An 11,373-nucleotide genomic window follows, 5' to 3' on the forward strand; every position below is an offset into this window, starting at 1 on the left:
AATTTTAGAAAGACAACATCGTATGGCGATAGATAAATGCTATCCAGTGTTGCCTGTTTCTCCTTCTGATAACAAGAAAGATATAGAAGAAGATCCCCTAATGTCTCATTTATTGAGGTTGCCTCCGCCCTATGCGCAAAATGCTAATGTGCCTCAGCTGTTACAGCCTGCTCAGTTGCTGGTAGTACCTCTGCCGGTTCCGGCTCTTCAGCATCTGCCTCCTCCAGTACTACCGCCCTTGCCGGTATTACCAGCTTCTCAGCCATCATCTCCTTTGCCTTCTGCTCCTCCTGTAATTTCTAGTTCTTCTCTTGATAATTCTCCTAATAATCTGTCTCCAGTCCGGATGTCTAATTCACCATCTATGCCTAAGCGTCTCACAGATTCTGTCACTAGTATTTTATCTCCTTTCTTTGGAGCTCTTAATGCGTCTCCGGCTTTTGCTCGAAGACAATCACGTAGTCAGTTCCCAGATTCCGAGGAACGAGAGAAGCTAGATTCTCTGGCACGAAGATGGATCAAGAAGGGTCCACAATATAGTGTGTCTGATATTATGTCTACCTTTTTGCAATGGAATGCACCTACACAAAGGTATGTTTTTAATGTAATGTGCGACATTCTCATTAAAGAATGGGAAGATGTGAGTTCGAGTCCGATCTCACAAGATTTATTAGATGTCCAAACTGATTTTGAAAAAGGACTTATTGTAGGTTCCAAGGTTGAGGAAGCTGTAAGAACACTCATCTCTTATAGAACCTTATTGTTCTCTCAGATTTTTCTTGATTCTGATCCGTCGGTTAAACTGACATTGAAAAATTATCCTATGAGAGAGGTTCCTCCAGTATGGAAAGAAGAGGTTCCAGCAGCAGGTGCTAATCCTCTTATTCCTGCTCACTTCCAGCGTATATGGGTACATGTACCATGGAAAAGATCTGAAATTTTGGCCCTTAAGCAGACTCTACCAGATCCTCGTAAGAACCCTGCAGGTTATTACAAAGAATTATCGCAGGCAATCGATGCTTGTATAATGAATCTGGCAGATATTGATATGCTAATGGGTAATGTAGTTCCACAGACAATATGGGCTAAGATTCGTAGAGAGATTCATGCACAGGAACTGGGTGCTACTTGGGATGTCATAGCTGATACAGATAGAGACCAAGTGGGTGGTGCAAAGCCTGACGCTTTGATTTCGGAACTTCCTGGTAGAATCATTACGTTAATGAAAACTATGATGCCTGCATTGAGAGTGAATTGGGATAAGCTAGCAGCATGTAAACAAAAGAAAGATGAAAGTGTCTCTGATTTCTTTACTCGGTTCGAAGAGACATTCATCGATCATAGTGGTCAAGACATGGCTACCGAGGGTGGACAGCGATTATTCGTGGACAAATTTGTATTCAATTTGCTTCCCGAGCTGTCACACAAATTAAAGGATTCAGAAAGTTCTTGGGCTGTTTCTTCTTCTGCCCAGATATTGGCTACTGCACAATATTACGAGAATAGAGACAAAGAAGAAAAAGAAAAGCAAGAAAAGAAAACAAAAGATCTAAAAACGAAGGTTCTCTTGCAGCAAGCTTATCCGCCACGTTACGTTCAGCCTCAAACTCAACAGCCACCGCAGTTTCAGAGATTGTATCAGAAACCTGAGCCATACATTCCGCGACCTTTGTTAGGTCCTAATCAATGTGCTTATTGTAGAGAAGAAGATCATTTTAAGAGCAGTTGTCCGGTTTTATTACAGCGCAATGGAGCGTTATCTGCTCCTCGAGGTCGTGCTGGCCTCCAGTCAGCAAACAGAGGTAGAGGTCGAGGCATGTCAACTCAAGAACAGCGTGCCCTTCCTTCTCCTAATTCCATGAACTATTTTGATCAGCAAAATGTGAGATCCACTCAATATTATAATGAGGACCATTATGTTGAAGGCGAAAATGAGAGTCTTCATGCCAACTAGGACAGCCACGGACAAAGTAGAGGAGTTGTGCCAATCCCAGTAGATCAAAATGGCCCTTATGTCAACGTCACTACAATGGGTGTATCAGAGCCGTTCCTTCTAGATACTGGAGCAATGAGAAGTTCTATTATTCATTCTAAACTCCCTGGCGCACCTTTGTCTGGCTTAACGAATGTTTCTGTAGGATTTTCTGGCGCCCCTGTTCGCAACCCGGTTTCTTGTCCTTTGCCTATTTCAGTTGGTCCTTATGACTTGGAAGCTTCACTTCTGTTAACGAATGGTTGTGGTGAAAATCTGTTGGGTCTAGACCTATTGAAAAGGATGCATGCTACAATATATTGTTCTCCTTCAGGCGTGCATCTCACTCTAGGTCAGAAGTTGATCTCCCCAATGTATCTGTCTAAGGATCAGTTTCCTCCTGAGTTGCTTTCTCTTCCGACAGCACTTTGGGCCACAGGCCCGAACGATGTGGGTTGTCTAGAGATACCGCCTTATGTTGTTACTCTCAAGCCCAATGTTGAATTACCACGTATTCCACAATATCGAATTTCTGCTGAAGGTGAAAAGGCGCTTTTAGAAATCATTCACGATCTCATTCGGAAGGGTGTGGTCGAAGAAACGAGAGGCAACACATGCAATAGCCCTATTCTTCCTGTTCTTAAACGTACTGATCCTTCTCAGCCTCCTGTGTACCGGTTTGTGATTGATCTGCGAGAAGTAAACAAAATTGTGATTCCACAATTTCCTGTTGTTCCAGATATCACTGCCTTGTTGACTATGATACCTTCCACAGCGACTTGGTTCTGTTATTGATCTAAAGAATGCCTTCTTTAGTATTCCAATTGCAGAAGAGAGTAGGGACATTTTTGGTTTTTCTCTTGGAGGCCGAAGCTTCCGGTTTAAGCGCGCACCCCAAGGGTACTGTGAAAGTCACTCCATTTACAGCCAAGCTTTAAAATGTCATCTTGATACTTTTCACTTGCTGACTGGTGCTGCCCTTATCCAATACATGGACGACTTGTTAGTCGCCGCTGACTCAGAAGATATCTGCAAAGATGTCACTGTTGCACTGCTACATCACTTGTTCAAGCTGAATCACAAGGTTTCACCTTCCAAACTACAGTATGTTTGGTCGACAGGTTACCTACTTGGGTCATCTCCTATCAAAGGAGGGACGTCGATTGACACCAGAACGAATTCAGGCGATTGCACGAATGTCAGTACCATCCACACAAAGGGAAGTACGTGCTTTTCTGGGAATCACTTATTATTGTAGACAGTGGATCCCTAACTTCTCTTTAATTGCCAAACCCCTGTTGGCACTCACCTTAAAAGATACGCCTCAGCCCCTTCCTTGGACTGACGAGTGCCAAAAGAGTTTCACTGATTTACGTACTGCTCTGTGTTCTGCTCCTGTACTAGGTACCCCAGATTACACTAAGCTTTTTACGCTGTATGTTCACGAGAAAGAAGGTTGTGCATTATCAGTCTTAACACAGCAATTTGGAGATAGACAGCGACCATGTGCTTATTTTTCGGCTACGTTAGATCCCGTAGCTAAATCATTGCCTAGTTGTCTCAAAGCCACAGCAGCCGCAGCGATTTCTATTCGACAGTCCGCTGGGATAGTGTTAGATAACACTCTCATTGTCGTGGTGCCACATGCAGTGGATACCTTACTAAACAGAACAAAGACACAGCACCTCACGAGTGCACGTTTAACTGGTTACGAGCTGACACTATTGGCTAGTCACGTACACATCAAACAATGTAATACCCTGAATCCAGCTACTTTGTTGCCCCTTCCAAATGAGGAGAGTGTTGAGGATCAACATGACTGTTTCTTCCGTACTGAGAAAGAGACAAAAGGAAGGATTGATTTGAGAGACACAACGTTAGAGAATCCAGATGGGACTCTATGGGTAGATGGTTCTTGTTTTAAGATGCCTAATGGAGATACGGTTTCAGCCTATGCTGTAACTACCTTACATACGATTGTGGAAACTGCGCGTGTTAGACACAATTCAGCGCAAGCAGCAGAGTTGAAAGCACTGACGAGAGCTTGTGTACTATCAAAAGGGAAAAGAGTGAACGTGTACACTGACAGTCAATATGCCTTTGGTGTCGCGTTCAATTTTGGGCGTCTCTGGAAAGAGAGGGGTTACCTAACTTCACATGGCACTAAGATACAGCATGGTCAGTTAGTAACTGATCTCCTTGAGTCACTTACTTTACCTGTCCAAATTGCGATAGTGAAGTGTAGTGCTCATAAGAAGATAACGGATGATGTTGGACGAGGAAATGCATTTGCTGATGAAACAGCAAAGAATACAGCGAAAGATTCAATGAGTCGAATGTATATGGCAGGTCCTGCGAATTGGGGCAGAGAAAGAGGAATGTGTGAAAAAGGAATGTGTGAAAATACAGTGGAAAGCGTGAAAACGATTCAGAAAGAGGCTACAGAAAGAGAGATAAGCAAGTGGAGAGAAAGTACGGGAATGTTAGATGAGATGGGTTGTTTGGTAGAATTGTCCGAACATCAACGATGGTTGTTACCGGATGCTTATGTATTTCCAGTGGTTACTATGGCTCATGGTCCAGCTCACCTTAGTGCAAAAGGCATTTGTAAACTGTTAGCTCCAGTTTGGCAGAATGAGAACATCCCTAAATGTGCAGACAACGTAATAAAGCATTGTATTGTTTGTCTGATGTATAATCCAGGAAAGGGAACCCCCACTCCAGCAGGTCACTTTGCTCCTCCGACATACCCATTTGAAGTGTTGCAAATCGATTATATTCATATGGATCGATGCAACAACCTCAAATAAGTTCTGGTGGTAGTATGTGCCTTTTCGAGATGGATAGAAGCATACCCTTTGAAAGACAACACAGCTTTATCCACAGCCATAATCCTTCTGAAAGAGTTCTTTCCCAGATTTGGATTGCCGCGCATTGTCTGGAGCGACAAAGGGAGCGAATTTGTTGGCCAAGTTATGCAGAAAGTTTGTGCCGGTCTTGGAATCAAGCAAAAGTTCCATGCGGCAAATCATCCCCAATCAGCGGGTTTAGTATAATGCTACAATGGGACCTTGAAATTGAAGTTAGCGAAAATTCAAGCAAGTACGGGACTTAATTGGCCTGATGCTTTGCGGTTAGCTCTGCTATCCACCAGAACTGCAGTACACTCTCGTCTGGGACTTAGCCCTTACGAAGTGGTGTTTGGCCGCCCGGCCAACATATGGGGAATACCTCGTCCTAAAAAGTTCTCAGATTTGCCCTACCCAATGTTAATTGACTATCTGCATGACCTTACAACTAAATTGCATGTCCTTCATCGACAGGTTCGGAGTGCTTTGCCGGAGGCTTCCACAGATCCAGGTCACTCCATCCGCCCAGGTGACTGGGTCTGCATCCGCAATTTTCAGAGGAAGAAGAATTTGGAGCCCGGATGGCGGAAGCCCCGAATGGTTCTGTTAGCAACGAGGACAGCAATTAAAGTTGAAGGAAAGAAAAATTGGATTCACGGTGTGCACTGCAAGAAAGTACCTTTGCCCTTGCCTTTCGATCAGTGGGTTCGCAGAGGGGTTGTTGACTGCGAAGGCGAAACAGTTCCACGATTCATGCCCTTTAGCGATGCAAACCTGAATGGGACATTGTCTGAGAAAGAGGACGACGACATCTTACAGAAAGCGATTCCATTGCACCGTCGCTTGAACACGACTGAACCAAAAACATTGTTTGAAGATCAGAGTGTTCCTGGGAAGGATCACTACAATCTTAGGCCCCGACAAAAGAACATTTGAAGACTTTTTTTCCCCTTCTCCCTTGTGTAGTGTTCTGTTTAGGTTGCAGGGTCACGGTAGGAGTCTAGGTCACGACCTGAGTAGTGACAATAGGTCTGCAGGATCTTTCAGTGTCATAGGACGGTAGAGCATCGTGATTTTAGTGATTGAGGAAGATTGCCGTGAGCATCCACTAGTGAAAATGGAAACTACACCAAGTATTGAAGAGAGAAGAAATAAAACAAAGAAAGCATCTTGTAAAATAATGTACAGTCGTTACAGTATAACCCTATGTGTTTTGATATCATTATGTATTGCTTTGGCGATTATTGGTTGGATAGTTTATGTTTTGCAGCCAAAACACACCTCCCTTCCTTTACTTTGCCTTCTTCTACTATCTCTCCACACCTTTTCCATACTTTCCCTTCACATGAACTTGTCAGAAGAACCAAGAATTACAATAATTCTTTTGTTCAACTATTACACCAGCATCAATTAGTGGTTAACACAACTGATTGTTATGCCGCATACTACTGAGAAAGGAATACCATATTTAGTTCTCCCTTTCTCCTATGAGGGCTGGGCTTGGCATTGTTTGTTATTTTCTCAAATGCATATAAAAGTAAATTCAGACGGTCTGTTGCTTCACAAATTAATTATCCAGATTTTAGTCATAGTTCTTTGATTAAGGGTATGGTAGTTATGGCTAAAATCATGGAGAATAGCAAGATTTCTATCGATTAAAGAAAAGCATACTTGGAACGTCACCCAATACATGTCGAGTCTTAATAATAAAATGGGAAAGGAGAAATCCTCACCAATCTGGACTGTACCGTATCAAGGTAATTTCTGTTTAAAAGTAAACGATCGTTCTTCTGACACTGCACTAAAAAGTAACTGCTCCTATACATACATTTATTCCTCTCTGAACTCGCCTCCTCTAGTACCGTCCCAAGGTACCTATTTAATTTGCTATGATAGAGCTTATACCTGGCTGCCAACGGGTTTCTCTGGTACCTGCTACATAGCCTTCCTTCTTCCTCCTACTTACACTGCTTCTGCCAATTATCACCGAACCCGTCTCAGTCGAGGAATTATTGACTCCAAAGACACCACGGGACAAGAAGGAGGAGATTTCCTTAAGGGTTTTCTTCCTTTCTGGGGTCCAATGGCCAATAGCAGAAATATAAGGCAACTGGTCCGTGTTGTGGAGACTACAATAGACATCACTGTAGGAGACTTGAGTAATATCACGGCGGAACTACAGGCGGATCGTCTTATGACCTTACAAAATCGAGTTGCCTTAGACTTTATTCTTGCCGATCGCGGTGGTGTGTGTAAATTGATCGGATCAAGCTGCTGTATTTTCATTCCTAATGACGCTCCGACAGTATACCAAGCGATTTCCAAGTTGAATATAATCTCCGAGTCTATTCATCAGGACGAAGGAGATTGGTCCTTAACGGAATGGTTTTGGGGACTACTGTCCAAATGGGGTTGGAAAGTATTGACCTTCCTTGGAGTAATTTTGACAATCATATTCTCTTGTTGTCTTTGCGTGCACTGTGGTCCCGCTATCTGTGATCTTTGTGCTACCATGTGCATTTCAAGACCCAAACCTCAAGTGACAGAAAACATAAGGATGATGTTACAACAACAGCTTGATGATCTCATGGCTATTGATGTGGACTCAGATTAACGTGAGTCTATCTTGCCTGAGTTCTGGCAAAAGGAGGGTCTGAGGAACTTCGATTTTCGATTACGATCGAATCGACCCGCCATTTTGTAACCCGCCGCCATTTTGTGTTGCCACCACTCAGGCAGCACGGCGAACGAAGTCTTTTCTGCTTTTCCCGTAGCTTGGTGTCAAAATACGTCCTCGGCCTTGTTTGCGAGGCTGGTGTTTGGACTAGCCGAGTACACTAATCCGTGTCTGCTTCCCTAATCCCTGTTCCAACTATCTGTAGGCTCACACCATTCTTTCCCGATCATATCTTATCGACTGGCCTTCACTGTCTCCTGCTAGCATTCTCTTGTGTCATGCCCGTCCTCCAATACACACAAACGTATCTCACCACCTGCAAGTCAGTTGTATTCTGTTAATGAATCAGTTCGGGGGTGGGATGACAAACATTGTTGGAGGAGCGGACTCTTCGAGACATCTGATCTTCTTGTTTTCGAAACTTTCTTACTGGTTCTGCTTTATTTTCCACTTACCCTATTGGCTCTTTTCTTCTTTGCTTGGGGCGTGTGTTCTGTTAATAATTCTATATTGTATAGTATTTAATCTGATGCGCCACAGAGTGAAGTGGCAGTCTCCTGAGAACCTACTTTGTGTACTTCTAGGATAACTGTACTAGCTGCAGCTAAATAAATCCAATCTTCTAACGCCGACAGAGTGTCCCGTGTCTCTGTGTATCGAAGCAGGTGAACCCAGGAGACGGAGGGCGTACCCTGCGCCGCCAGGTCCAAAAGGTTCTGGTTCTTCAACTACAGTGCAAGTGGTAAGGGAACTGCAAACAATCTACATATTTCACAACTGAAATTTACTGTCAATGCCTGACTCATATAATGAAAGCATAAGCCATAACTGTCTTCTAATGCTACTAAAACTTGACAACATGACATGTTTTAAAACAGTTATCTGTCAGCAAATACACGATGTTACCAAACACTTCTCTCACAGTGGTTCCCAAATGCACACAGACTCACAGTGTGGTTCTAGACAAACAACACTATCCCTAGCAGATTACCAAAACTCATTCACTACAGTGGAAGTGGTAAGGGAACTGCACACAATCTACATATTTCACGACTGCACTTTAGCGTCAATGCCTGACTCATTTAATCAACGCATAAGCAATGACTAGCTTCTAATGCTACTAACACTTGACAACATAACAGGTTTTAAAATAGTTATCTGTCAGCAAATAAACAATGTTACCAAATGCTTCTCTCACAGTGGTTCCCAAATGCACACACACTCACAGTATGATTCTAGACAACAACCACTGTACCCAGGATTTTACCAAAAATCATTCACTACTGTGGAAGTGGTAAGGGAACTGCACACAATCTTCATATTTCAGGACTGCACTTTTGTGTCAAAGCCTGACTCATTTAATCAAAGCATAAGCAAAAAATGGCTTCTAATGCTACTAAAACTTGACAACATGACCGGTTTTAAAACAGTTATCTGTCAGCAAATACACGATGTTACCAAATGCTTCTCTCACAATCCTTACCCAAATGCACACAATCAATCAATCAATCAATCACACAGACTCGCAGTGTGATTTTAGACAATCAACACTATTCCTTGCACTATACCAAAACACATTTCTTCATCTAGAAGTAGTACTACATTTTAGTATAGAAACATAACGCATTTCACAAATTCATAAACAATGACTGGTTTCTAATTCTACCAAAATATAAAAACAGCACAGTTATCTGTCTACAAACACATGAAAAACACAAATGCTTATCACAGAATGGTTTCTACATGCACACGCATTGTAGAGAAAAAAAGTACTCCCTACACTTTAGCAGGAGAAATACATTAGTCTGATTAAAATCAAAATAGTCTACATACATCCCCTCACAATTAAATAACTCAACTTTCAAGTTCTTTTGTAGATTAAGAAGTATATCAATCACTCACCATATTTTCTTTTACAGAATCTCTTCACTGTGCACCTCTCAGCAAAAACAAAGAATGGAAAAGTTTCCCTTTAATTTTCCACACATATACATGTTAACATCAAATCACAATCCTTCGCACATAAACTCAAAAGCAAACACACATTTCTATTGGTTAAACATTTCAACCCTTTCCTACTGAAATACATTTCAACCCTTCCCCCAATCTGCCGTCTGCCTGTTACCATAGAAACAGGTCATGGAACACTCCACTGAGCTCACAGGTCACAAGTTCAGCACACAATGTTACTAAACAAGACAGGAAGTGTGCTTGACTTTTCAACATATCAGCTTATCATATATAATGTTCATTACAATCTGTTTTTGTTAACCTATAAGAATCATACCTTTAAAAAACAGGAATATACACCCTACCTTTCAGTGTAGAAAGTAGTCATACAACCAATGATTTCTTGTCTTTTTCCAAAAAACATTGCCGTGGATCCGTGCACCCAACGCGTGAGAATCCGTGCACCCAACGCGTTAGGATGCGCGCCCCGTGCGCGTATTTCGCAGTTTTTTTTTTTTTTTTTAAAGGGGGCATCAGGGGGTCCTTCTGGGACCCCCAAAGCACCTCTAGATGGTCAGAGTATTTCCACTCTGCCCCCTTTATATGTTTTACACACTTATTCCCCTTGCTTCTTCAGCCTCGCTTCTACCGAGGCAGAAAATGGCCGCCAACAGTTCCTGGTTTCGAATGTAGAGAGACACTCGACAGCCAATTAGCATTCAGCGCGCGATCGGGAGGGTGCGCGCTCGGTTCGGGGAGGGTGCGCTTACGGTGCGGGTAGCGTCCGCGGATCCTCCCCGGCCATAGATATCACTAACTTTTTTACCCTAATTTTCTCAGGAACTACTGAACAGATTCACACCATTTATGCAAAAGGCACAAGTCTGAACTGAGGACTACCTCTTTGCCAAATTTGGTGTCATTCCGTTCAGCGGTTCGGGCTGTAGCTGCGACAACAGATCCTATGGGAAATTGCATGGGGAAAACGCGTTTTGGGACCCCCCTTTTTTTTCGGCCCCCGCTTGACGAATCACCACAAAACTTTCAGGATAGGAGCGGAGCGGAGCTGGCCAAAAGTTTGGAAAATTTCACGAAGATTCATCAATCGGCGCCAGACTTATTGGGAATAGAATGTTGCGGATTTCCTATGGAAAATAGGTCCTAACTAGAACTATCTACTGGCGACCGCCAGTAGATAATATACACACATATATATTTTCAAGGTACATATATGTCAAGTTATATATGGTAAAACTTTGCTTGCACGTAGAAACTTACCTTCACAATATTTGTGTCCTCGATATTCTTGACACAATAGTTTGGTCCACAATATTTCGGTTTCCATAATCTTGTCTAAATTTCGATAATAGCACAAAAAAAATCACAAAGCGCCAACTCGGGATACTAGAGCACACTGGACCGGGTGAAAGTCACACTTTCAGGCCAACTGCGATGGAGCACAGGTCAGTTACAGTCACCAGGTTCGGCTCACTGAAGTTTACCTTCTCAAGTCGGTGCCAAGAGTCCTGTTCACATTTAGGAGGGCAGCAAGGAGCAGGGAGAGCAAAGGAGGCGTAAGCATAGCACAAAGATTCAGCTGGCATCATGGGTGGGCATAGCTGGAGCTTTGCTCTGGTCTTGCCCGCTGGTGGTCGATGCTGGAGCATGAAGAGTCGTGCTCTATGGAGCTTTGCACTGGAACGCGGTGTTAGTGGCAAAGTCTTGGTGTGAACAGGACACACCAAGGGTCTAAGACCCGAGGGGCACAACTTGGGGGTCAGGAACTTACTGCAGCTGGGTCCAGGGGCTGGTGCAGGCTTTTATATCCCTAAGGTTCGGATCGGGGGGGGGGGCAGCTGACTGGCCCTTGGAGTTACTTTGGTGTCCTCGGTTCAAGATGAAGTTGCACATCCAGTTCTTCCTCC

This window comes from Triturus cristatus, chromosome 10, assembly GCF_964204655.1.
Source record: "Triturus cristatus chromosome 10, aTriCri1.1, whole genome shotgun sequence".
Taxonomy (NCBI): domain Eukaryota; kingdom Metazoa; phylum Chordata; class Amphibia; order Caudata; family Salamandridae; genus Triturus; species Triturus cristatus.